A 9794-nucleotide genomic window follows, 5' to 3' on the forward strand; every position below is an offset into this window, starting at 1 on the left:
TTTTGTTTTCATCGCCATCTAGTGTTACTTAAGGGAATATTTAGCTAAATTCTCACCCAGTCCTGACTGGGAAGATGAAAGCCTTAATCTGGAAAAAGGTTTCTCTAGTCCAACCCTCTGTATTCATTTTTACATAAAGCTGAATCACTGCTTTCTGAAGGTGAAACATAGATAATTATTAATAGATCTGGGATTAGCTTTTATTCTTAGATACTAGGAAATATTTCCTATTTTACCCTGTTGATTTCCTTTGTTGACTGTCATTTATTCATAGTTTCAGCAGCATAAAGTCAAGATATACACAAGGTTCATTAATATATTAATTATTACAGTGGCTCTGGAGTAAGATAATGAACTCTGTGATTTGTGTCAAGTCAGGTGTTTCACCGAGACACACTTCTATCATCTGTAAAGTGGGCATTATATATTATCATCAGCATCATAGCTATGAGGTTGTCATGAAGGAAGAAAAGCGTGCAAAGCCCATAGGAGAGTTTATGATCTAAGGACATGCTTAGTAATGGAAGCCATTTTAAATACTGAGGATCACTACAAATGGTGTTCTTAAAAGCCAGCACTCCATTGGTTTTATTCAATAACTAATTGTCCTTTCTTTCTCTAAAAGCTCTTCCCGAGGGATGTAGACTGTAGTGCAATGGGTGAGTGCAATGGCACTGCTGCTGACAGGAGGGATCCTATCCCACCTTCTCCCCCGATTAGCCAAGTGCTCTCAGGCTTTCTGCTTGACTCCCCTGTCATGGTGTCCCAACATCGGTCAAACAGGGATAATGGTGACACCAATCTTGTCGGGATGTTTGTGATGATTAAATGTGCTGCTACATGGATGTGACACACAGCAAGCGCTATAGATCTAACCGTTTTTTCATTATTAACTGCAATTTAAAGCAAAATTAAGGTTACTTACTTAGCGCATGTACTACTAACACTGCCATAAAACTATACGTGATACTTAATAAAACCCACTTTTTAAATGTTAAAGATCTCAATTTTTTTAAAGACTTGTTTTTCTTAACTTTATTTATTTATTTTAGTTTGACCTAAGAGGGACAGAGTGAGAGAATGAGAGAGAGAGAAAGTAAGAAAGCAAGCTGCCAGGTCCAGGCCTCAAACCGCAGTCAGCTATGTGCAAATCCATCACCCTTAACCACCATGCTGCCGGCCCCAACTTAAATGTTAAAGATCTCAATTTTTTTAAAGACTTGTTTTTCTTAACTTTATTTATTTATTTTAGTTTGACCTAAGAGGGACAGAGTGAGAGAATGAGAGAGAGAGAAAGTAAGAAAGCAAGCTGCCAGGTCCAGGCCTCAAACCGCAGTCAGCTATGTGCAAATCCATCACCCTTAACCACCATGCTGCCGGCCCCAACCAAAATCCAAACCACCATGCTACCTGCCGGCCCCAAAATCCCCAAAAAAGCTACTAGGAGAGAGAAAGAGGTCAATGTCCTTAATGTACAACAACCAGGGGACGTGGCAATGCTCTATAATGCCTGAGCCACCTCGGAAGGTCCTGGGTTCATGTCTGTGCACATGATTCAGGCTAGGATGCTAGGGTAGATTGTGGCCTTATTGGAGTTGCCTTGCCTCTCACTGAATAAATAAACCACTGGGCCAGCAGGTGGCATAGCGGCTGACCATGGTTTGAAGTCCCGGACCTGGTGGCTTGCCTTCCCAATTTTCTCCTCTCTGTCTCTGTGGTAAGCATATGTGCCCTATATCAATTCTTTTTTTAAAAAAATTAATAACAATAACAAATAATTGTAAAAATCATCTCCTTGAAAGATTTTTTTTTTGAGAGATTTTCACTACAGGGCACGTGAGCTCGCCAGACAGACAGAGAGAGACAGAGAGACAGAAAGCGAGAAATCACCCCCCAGGGGATGGTCACGCCGCAATCCCTTCTCCTCCATTCTCCTCTCGGGATCTTGGGCATGCACGCACACGCGCCCGGCGTGAGTTTTAAGCCACCAGGTCCGGGACGTGAACCGCGGTCGACTATGTGGGAGTCCAGCGACATAGCCATTACGCTAACTGCTGGTCCCAAAGATGTTTTTGATAGAAGTATTTCTGCTTTAGTTTAAACAACAGTAATAATTTCCCTTATATCTTTCGCTGTGCCCACTATTGTGCTACATGCTTACAGTTATTATGTCGTTTGATCTCTGCGATGACGCTTTGAAGGAGACCATCACCACCTTCAGACTGAGGCCTTAGAGAAATGAAGTCACCAACCTGAGTCTACAGTGCGAGTGTGGAAGAGGGAGAATGAGATCCAAATCCAGGAATATTTACAACCCTGTTAACTACGGTCAATGGCTTCTCCACTTAGAAGCGGTTGGAATCCTGGCCTGTGAACTGTCTCAAACTGAAATAGTCTCCAGCTACGAAGGTCAAGTTTTTAACTTCTCTAAACGTTAGTTTTCATTAGATGTGAAATGACAGGGAGTGGGCCCTAGAATTCAAAGAGAACATTTTTATGGTTTGTAAATCTGGTTGGTAAATATAGGAATTTACAGAATTATGTAAAATTAAATTTTAAAAATAAGTGTACTGGGTCCACTCCATGACCTGGAGGTTAAGGCAGCTGATCCCAAATGGCTGACCCCAGGATTTGAGTCCCGAACCTGGTGGTTTGAGAAAGATCCCAAGCACATGTACATGTGGTCACAATCCTCCCACAGTCACCCTGGAAGCTGATTTCTCACTTTCCCTCTCACTGTCTCTCTGTCTCTCTCCAGCAAACTCACATGCCCTATGGCAAAAACCTTTTAAACAGCAAAAGAAAGAAAGCTTCAAAAGGAGAGGAAGAAACATCCTGAAATTCTCTTGTACAGAAGGAAGGTTGTGTGGTTTGAGGGCAAATATTCTCAGAGCTCTGAGAATTAAACCGTCATTGTCTGTCATTGTCTGAAGAATCTTCCGAGTAAGACACAAACACACTTCTAAGTCAAGATGGAAGGAGACTGGTCATAGCAGGTGGAGAGGTAGCTAGGATGGTAACAGCAAGGGCATAAGTAAAAACATTTTTCAGAAAGAGAAAATAATTTCTTTTTAACTTGTCAGGGAGCATGTGTACTTACTATGGAGAGAGGGAGAGAGAAAGCGCGTCCCATGAGGAATGGTCATACTGCAATCCCTTTTCCTCCATTTCTCTCTCTTTTCAGGATTTGGGATATGCATGCACACGAGTTGGATGTGTTTTTCAAGCTGCTGGGCCTGGAACTTGAACTGCACAGTCAGTTATGTGGGATACAGCCACCCTAACCACCATGCCACTGGCTGGTCCAAGAAAGTAATTTATAACCACTTGCATGATCTCATTTATTACCCACTAACTAAGTTCTGAGCACCTGTAATGTGTCAGGCACTAGGAAAATAGGAGTTAGAAAACAGATTCATTCCGATGTCATAAAACCAGAATTTTGATAGGGAGAAGTGACAATAAATGAACACATCATGACAGGAATATAAATTAATACAACAATTATAGGAAACTGTTGATTCATCAAAAAATTAAAAATAGAATGACCATATGATCCAGGATTCCCACTTTAGTGTATGTACCCAAAAGAACTGAAATACATCTCTCAAAAAGATATCTGCACTCTCAAGTTCGTTGTGGCTTTATTCACAGTAGCCAAGATGGAGCATCAACCTGTGTCTGTCTCCAATGCAAGAAAAAGAAAATATGGTATGTATACACACATTTTAAAATGCTAGTCAGCCTTAAAAAAAAAGAAAAGAAAAAATCGTATTTTTGCAATAATAGGGGTGAACTTAGACAATATTATGCTAAGTAAAATATGAGTAAACCAGGCACATAAAGATGCATGATCTCATATATGGGATCACAGCCCGAGTCTCTCGCCCTTGACCATGGTCAACTCCATGTGTTCTTCGACATCGCTGTTGATGGTGAGCCCTCGGGCTGCGTCTCCTTCGAACTGTTTGCAGATAAAGTTCTAAAGACAGCAGAAAACTTTTGTGCTTTGAGCACTGGAGAGAAAGGATTTGGTTATAAGGTTTTCTGCTTTCACAGAATTATTCCAGGGTTTATATGTCAGGGTGGCGATTCACATGCCATAACGGTACTGGTGGCAAGTCCACCTATGATGAGAAATTCAATGATGAGAACTTCATCCCGAGACACACAGGTCCTGGCATCTTGTCCATGGCAAATGCTGGACCCAATACAAACAGTTCTAGTTTTTCATCTGCACTGCTAAGACTGAGTGATGCGATGGCAAGCATGTGGTCTTTGGCAAGGTGAAAGAGGGGATGAATATCATGGAAGCCATGGAGCACTTTGGGTCCAAGAATAGCAAGACCAGAAAGAAGACCACCATTGCCGAATGCAGACAACTCTAATGAATTTGACTTGCTTTCTCTTAACCACTAGACTATTCCTTCTGTAGCTCAGGGGAGCACTCCTCCACCCCATCTGTTCACTGTGTCCTGTAACCTATGCTCTTGCTGCAGTTCTTTGGGTTCCATATTTTTCTTATTCCCCTCCAGATCTAGCTGAATTGCAAAGTTAAGTTTATGGTTATGAAATAAAAACTAAGTAAGCAAAAAAATAAAAAGAAAGAAAGAAAAAAAGTTGAACTCATAGAAGAGTAGAATGATGGTTACCAGAGACCTGGGGGTGTAGATGGGTAGGTTCGAGAAATGTTTGTCAAAGGATACAAAATTTAAGTTAGCAAGGAGAAATAAATTCAAGAAAGCCATTGTATAACATTGTATCTATTGTTAGTAACAATGTATTGTTTTCTTTTTTTCGTGGAGTACATTTGGGTCTATGTGTGGTTTAGAAAGAGTCTTCCTGTGTTGGGATCCTCCTGTTTCAGGCTTGTTGTAGCTGGACTACAGGTGTGCACTACTGTGGCAACATTTTCAGGTAAGACTGGAATCAGGCCCAGGCCTCCCACATGGCCTCAACTGACTGAGCTACAGCGTTTGGTGTGCACTACCACCAGCTGGGTCATGTATTCTAAAACTTTACTGAGAGAGTAGATTTTGCATGTTTTCATCACCACCACCACCACCCGAAAAAAGTGAGATAACGCATATATTTGTTTTAAATTTCCAGAGGGTGTGCGTGCTCTCCAGAGAGAGAGAAAGCACTCCGTAATGGGGTGTGGTCATATTGCAATCACTTCTCCATTTCTCCATATTGTTGGGATGTTAGACATGCACATACACGTACATCTTGGCATGTTTTCCAAGCCACCAGAATTGGAATTTGAGCCACTAACTTAGCCAAATGGGATCCAGTTCTCTTAACCACTAGGTCACTGGGCTTGCCCTGTACATGTTAACTAGCTCAATTTAGCATTCCACAATGTACATATTTCAAAACATAATGTTGTATGTATGAATATATATACAATTTTTGTCAACCAAAAATAGGGGTCTGGGGCCAGCAGATGGCATGGTGGCTAAAATGCTCTAACATATGGCTGACTCCAAAGTTCGAGTCGCAGACCTACAAGCCTGAAAAACATGCTGGGTACATGTGCCTACATGCCCAAAATCCTGAGAGGGGAGTGGAGGAAAAGGAATTGCAGCCTGATCATCCCTCTGGAGGGTTGATTTTTTTTTTCTCACTTTCCTTCTCTCTTTCTCTGGTAAGCATATGCACCCTGTGACAAAATCTAAAAAAAAAAAGGAAGGGGAAGGGGGCCTGGCCCCATAGCCTACTGGTTTAAGGAACTGAATCCTCCATGGCTGACAACAGCTCAAATGCCAGCCCCAGCAGCTTGAGAAATGCGGCATGCGTATATGTGCCCAAAGTCTGGCAGGATGGAGAAATGGAGAAGGAACTATGGTATGACCAGGTTTTATTGAGGGGCACTATCTCTGTCTCTCTCTGGTGAAGATTTGTGCCCTCTGGCAATTACAAAAAGGGAATAAACACATCAGCGTTATGAGCGCTGGAAAGAGAAAGCAGATAGTGTCATGTGAAAGATTATGGGCTGTGCAGACAGTAGTCAGTGGTGGAGGCATGTCCTCCTCTTCCATCCCTCCTTCTGCACCAAAGGTAGTTACTGACAGTAACATGTTCACTTGCTGAGAGCTCAGTTCTCTTATTTCAGGAACACTCTTCAATTCACACTGTCGGCCAGACCATCACAGACTTGGCCACGCAGGACGATGGAGGCTCGGGTTGAGTTGGGCACTGTCTGTCAGCACTATAACAGCAAGGAGCCCCATTCCAACTATTGGGTGTGCGTTAACTGAATGGTAAGGCATGTGAGACTGCCTTCCATTATTATCTTCCCATTTCTTATACCTATGTTGGGCTGACTTGAAAATAAAGACACAATGTCAGCAGTGATGTTTATTGCTGATAGTATTTAGGGAGATGTGTGGCAGATTTGCTTTGTATTTTTTTTTTTTTTTGGAGAGATTTTCACTGTAGGGCGCGTGCGCTCACCAGACAGACAGAGAGAGACATAGAGACAGAAAGCAAGAAATAACCCCCCAGGGGGGATGGTCACGCCGCAATCCCTTCTCCTCCATTCTCCTCTTGGGATCTTGGGCACGCACGCACACGCACCCGGCGTGAGTTATAAGCCACCGGGTCCGGGACACGAACCGCGGTCGACTACATGGGAGTCCAGCGACATAGCCATTACGCTAACTGCTGGTTCCCGTGTATTTTTATTTAAACAAAGAAATTGGGATTGGCTAATGAGTAATTAGAGAGATGCCTTTTTAATATAAAATATTCAAATATTACAGAATAAAAAGATTACTTAGAATTAATCAACAAGTGAGCTATGTGATACTGCATATTCTAAATAGAAATGCATTATATATTGCATGTTATTTACTTGAGACTAGATAACCTTATAGCTTTTTTTTTTTCAAGATATTTATTGGACCAGCAGGTGGCATAGGGGTTAACGTCCACATGGTTGACCATGGTTTGAGTACCACACCTGGTGGCTTGAAACTCATGCCAGGAACATGTGTGTATATGCCTAAAATCCTGAGAGGAGAATGGAGGAGAAGGGACTGTGGTGCAGGCATCCCTCCAGGGGGTGATTACTTGCTTTTTGTCTCTCTCTGTCTCTCCAGTGAGTGCAAATGTCTTATATCAAAAATCTCTCTCTCAAAAAAAGCATTATTTCTTTAATTTTAGTTATTACTCATTTTTAAAATTTGACTAAAGGAGCGGGTAGGTGGTATAGTGGCTAAGGGCATTGGACTCCCACATGACTGATCACAGTTTGAGTTTCAGACCTGATGGCTTGCTTTCTCACTTTCTGTCTCTCTCTCTCTCTCTCTGGTCAAATTTAAATAAATAAATAACGTTAAATTTAAAAAATCCTTTAAAAATTTGTTTTGACCAGATAGAGGGAATCAAGAAAGCAAGCTGCCAGGTCCAGAAAACTCAAACTGCAGTTAGCCACGTGGGAATCCAGCACCCTAACTATCATGCCACCTGCTGGCTCCTAGCTTTTGTATTTTCATTTAAGAGGTTTTTGCCTTAGGGCACATACACTTGCAAGAGAGAGAGATAGAGAGAGACAGAGAGAAAGAATGTGAGAAATTATTTCCCTGGGGGAATGGCCACACCATGATCCCTCCTACTCCATTCTCCTCCCAGGATCTTGGGCACATACACACACATGCACCCAGCATGATTTTTCAAGCCACTGGGTCTGGGACTCAAACTGCAGTTGGCCATATGGGAGTCCAGTGACATAACAGCTATGCCATCTGCTGGTCCCACTTTTGGATTCTTAATGTAAGTGGAGTTTTTTTGTTTATTTTTTAAGTTATTATTATTATTATTATTATAGGATGCATATGCTCACTGGAGAGAGAGAAAGAGAAATTATCTCCTGGAGAGAATGCTATGCTGCAATTTCTCCTCTCAGGATTTTGAGCATGCTCACACATGTGCCTGGAATGTGCAGTGGGCCATGTGGGATCCAGACGTCTTAGCCATCATGCCACTTGCTGGCCCTTCAAAAGTTTTTTGCACTGACACAGATATTTTGTAACTTTTATAATATCAATTAGTGAATATCACAGAAAAATCCAGCTATGGTCTGAATGTGTCTCCCCAAAATGTGCATGATGGAACCCTAACCCCCCAGGCAGTCTCTGGGAGGTGATTAGGTCATGAGAGCAGAGCCCTTATGGTTGGGATTCATGATTTAGAAAGAGACTCCAGAGAGGTAGCTTGTCCTTCCACCAGGCAAAGACACTGCAGGAAGGTGCTGTCTATGAGCCTCCCAAAATCTCCCACTAGTCACTAATCTTTCTTGATCTTGCTTCCCAGCCTCTAGAACTATGAAAAATTTTATTGTTTATAAACCACTCAGTTTATGATATTTTTATTATAGCAGCCCAAGTGGATTAAAGCAAATATTTAGATTTCTATTTTTTTGTTTATTTTTGCTAACGGGTACGCACACTAGTCAGAGGGAGGGGAGGAGAAAGCCAACAAGACAAAAAAACACCCCCCCCCAATGGAGAATGGTCATGCTATGACACCTTCTCCTTCATCCTTCCCTCCTTTCAGGATTTTGAGCACAACCACAGGTACACGCATCTGGCATCTTTCTCAGACTACCAGGTCCAGGACTCAAACTATGGTCGGCCATGTGGGAGTCCAGCACCTTAACCACCATGCCACCTGTTGGCCCATGAAGCTTCTTTCTTAGCTGTCATTTCACAGACTAGTTGTTTTCATTCAGCAACATGAGCTTTGCACATCTCTATCATGTGTAGAGTTACACGTTTCTTTGTGAATTGAGAGACTTGTTTCTCATGAGTATCTTCATCTTCCATTAGGAGATGCATATAATCTAAACCACTTTGACCTTGATGTGTGTAAGATGTATTGCTGCACTGAATCCTTGTATATGACTATCTAGGCATCATTTAGTGCTGTGAGAGGTAGACAAGTCCACATTCACAACTTGCTTTAAACAGCCCTCCTCCTGCAATGACCCTCTAACTGTTCTGGCAAGGCACACATCCAAACAACACTTATGGAGCACTAGCAATAGGCTAGCCATTAGGCCTTTCCCAATGGTCAGTGGGTAGCAGCAGGCTAGAACTCGATGCTAAAGTTGGCCTTCACTTTGTACTTGGAAAATGTGTGAGTGTACGTGGACTGAGCATTATATCCCTTCCAATAAGGCATGAGTCATCAGACAAATGGTAGTCCTACTGGTATCACACAGTATCATCCTAGACTTGGGTGTATTATACTGATTCTGAGCCTGGTTGTCCACCCCCATCCCTGAGTCAAATCCTAAATTTCCCTTGATATCATTTGAAGGTGGCCCTTTTTCTTGACAATTTTGACAAAGTCCATTTTGCCCAATAGAAACCCACATCCAAGACTGGGCACAGAGCTGCAGGTCATTCAGAGCTACACAGGGAGAGATCATAGTTCATAAACAGGCGCAGCAGTACCTAAGAGCTTATAAATACAGATTCCTGGGCTTTGATATCAATACACTATCTGTCTCACTGGAGACAGAGGTGAATGAAGAGTATGAGAAAGCAGCCCCGAGGAAAGGATGGTCATGCTGCTATCTCTTCTCCTTCATTCTCTCAGGATTTGGGGCATGTACACACAAGTACCTGGCATATTTTTCAAGTCACCGGGTCTGGGACTTAAACTGCACAGTCAACCATGTGGGATCCAGCCAAACCTCCATATAATCTGGTAGCCCAAGAAATTTTGATTCTGGAAGATGAGGTGGAGGCTGAGAATCTGTATTCTTCCAAAGTTCATTTGGTATT

At 42.3% G+C, this 9794-nt stretch overlaps 1 pseudogene; it reads left to right on the forward strand.

Moving 5' to 3' along the window:
* The first annotated feature begins 3862 nt into the window (after positions 1 to 3862).
* LOC106734449 (peptidyl-prolyl cis-trans isomerase A pseudogene) lies at positions 3863 to 4388 on the forward strand (annotated as a pseudogene).
* Positions 4389 to 9794: the final 5406 nt, after the last annotated feature.

Source organism: Tupaia chinensis, unplaced genomic scaffold (genome assembly GCF_000334495.1).
Source record: "Tupaia chinensis unplaced genomic scaffold, TupChi_1.0 Scaffold000117_2, whole genome shotgun sequence".
NCBI lineage: Eukaryota > Metazoa > Chordata > Mammalia > Scandentia > Tupaiidae > Tupaia > Tupaia belangeri.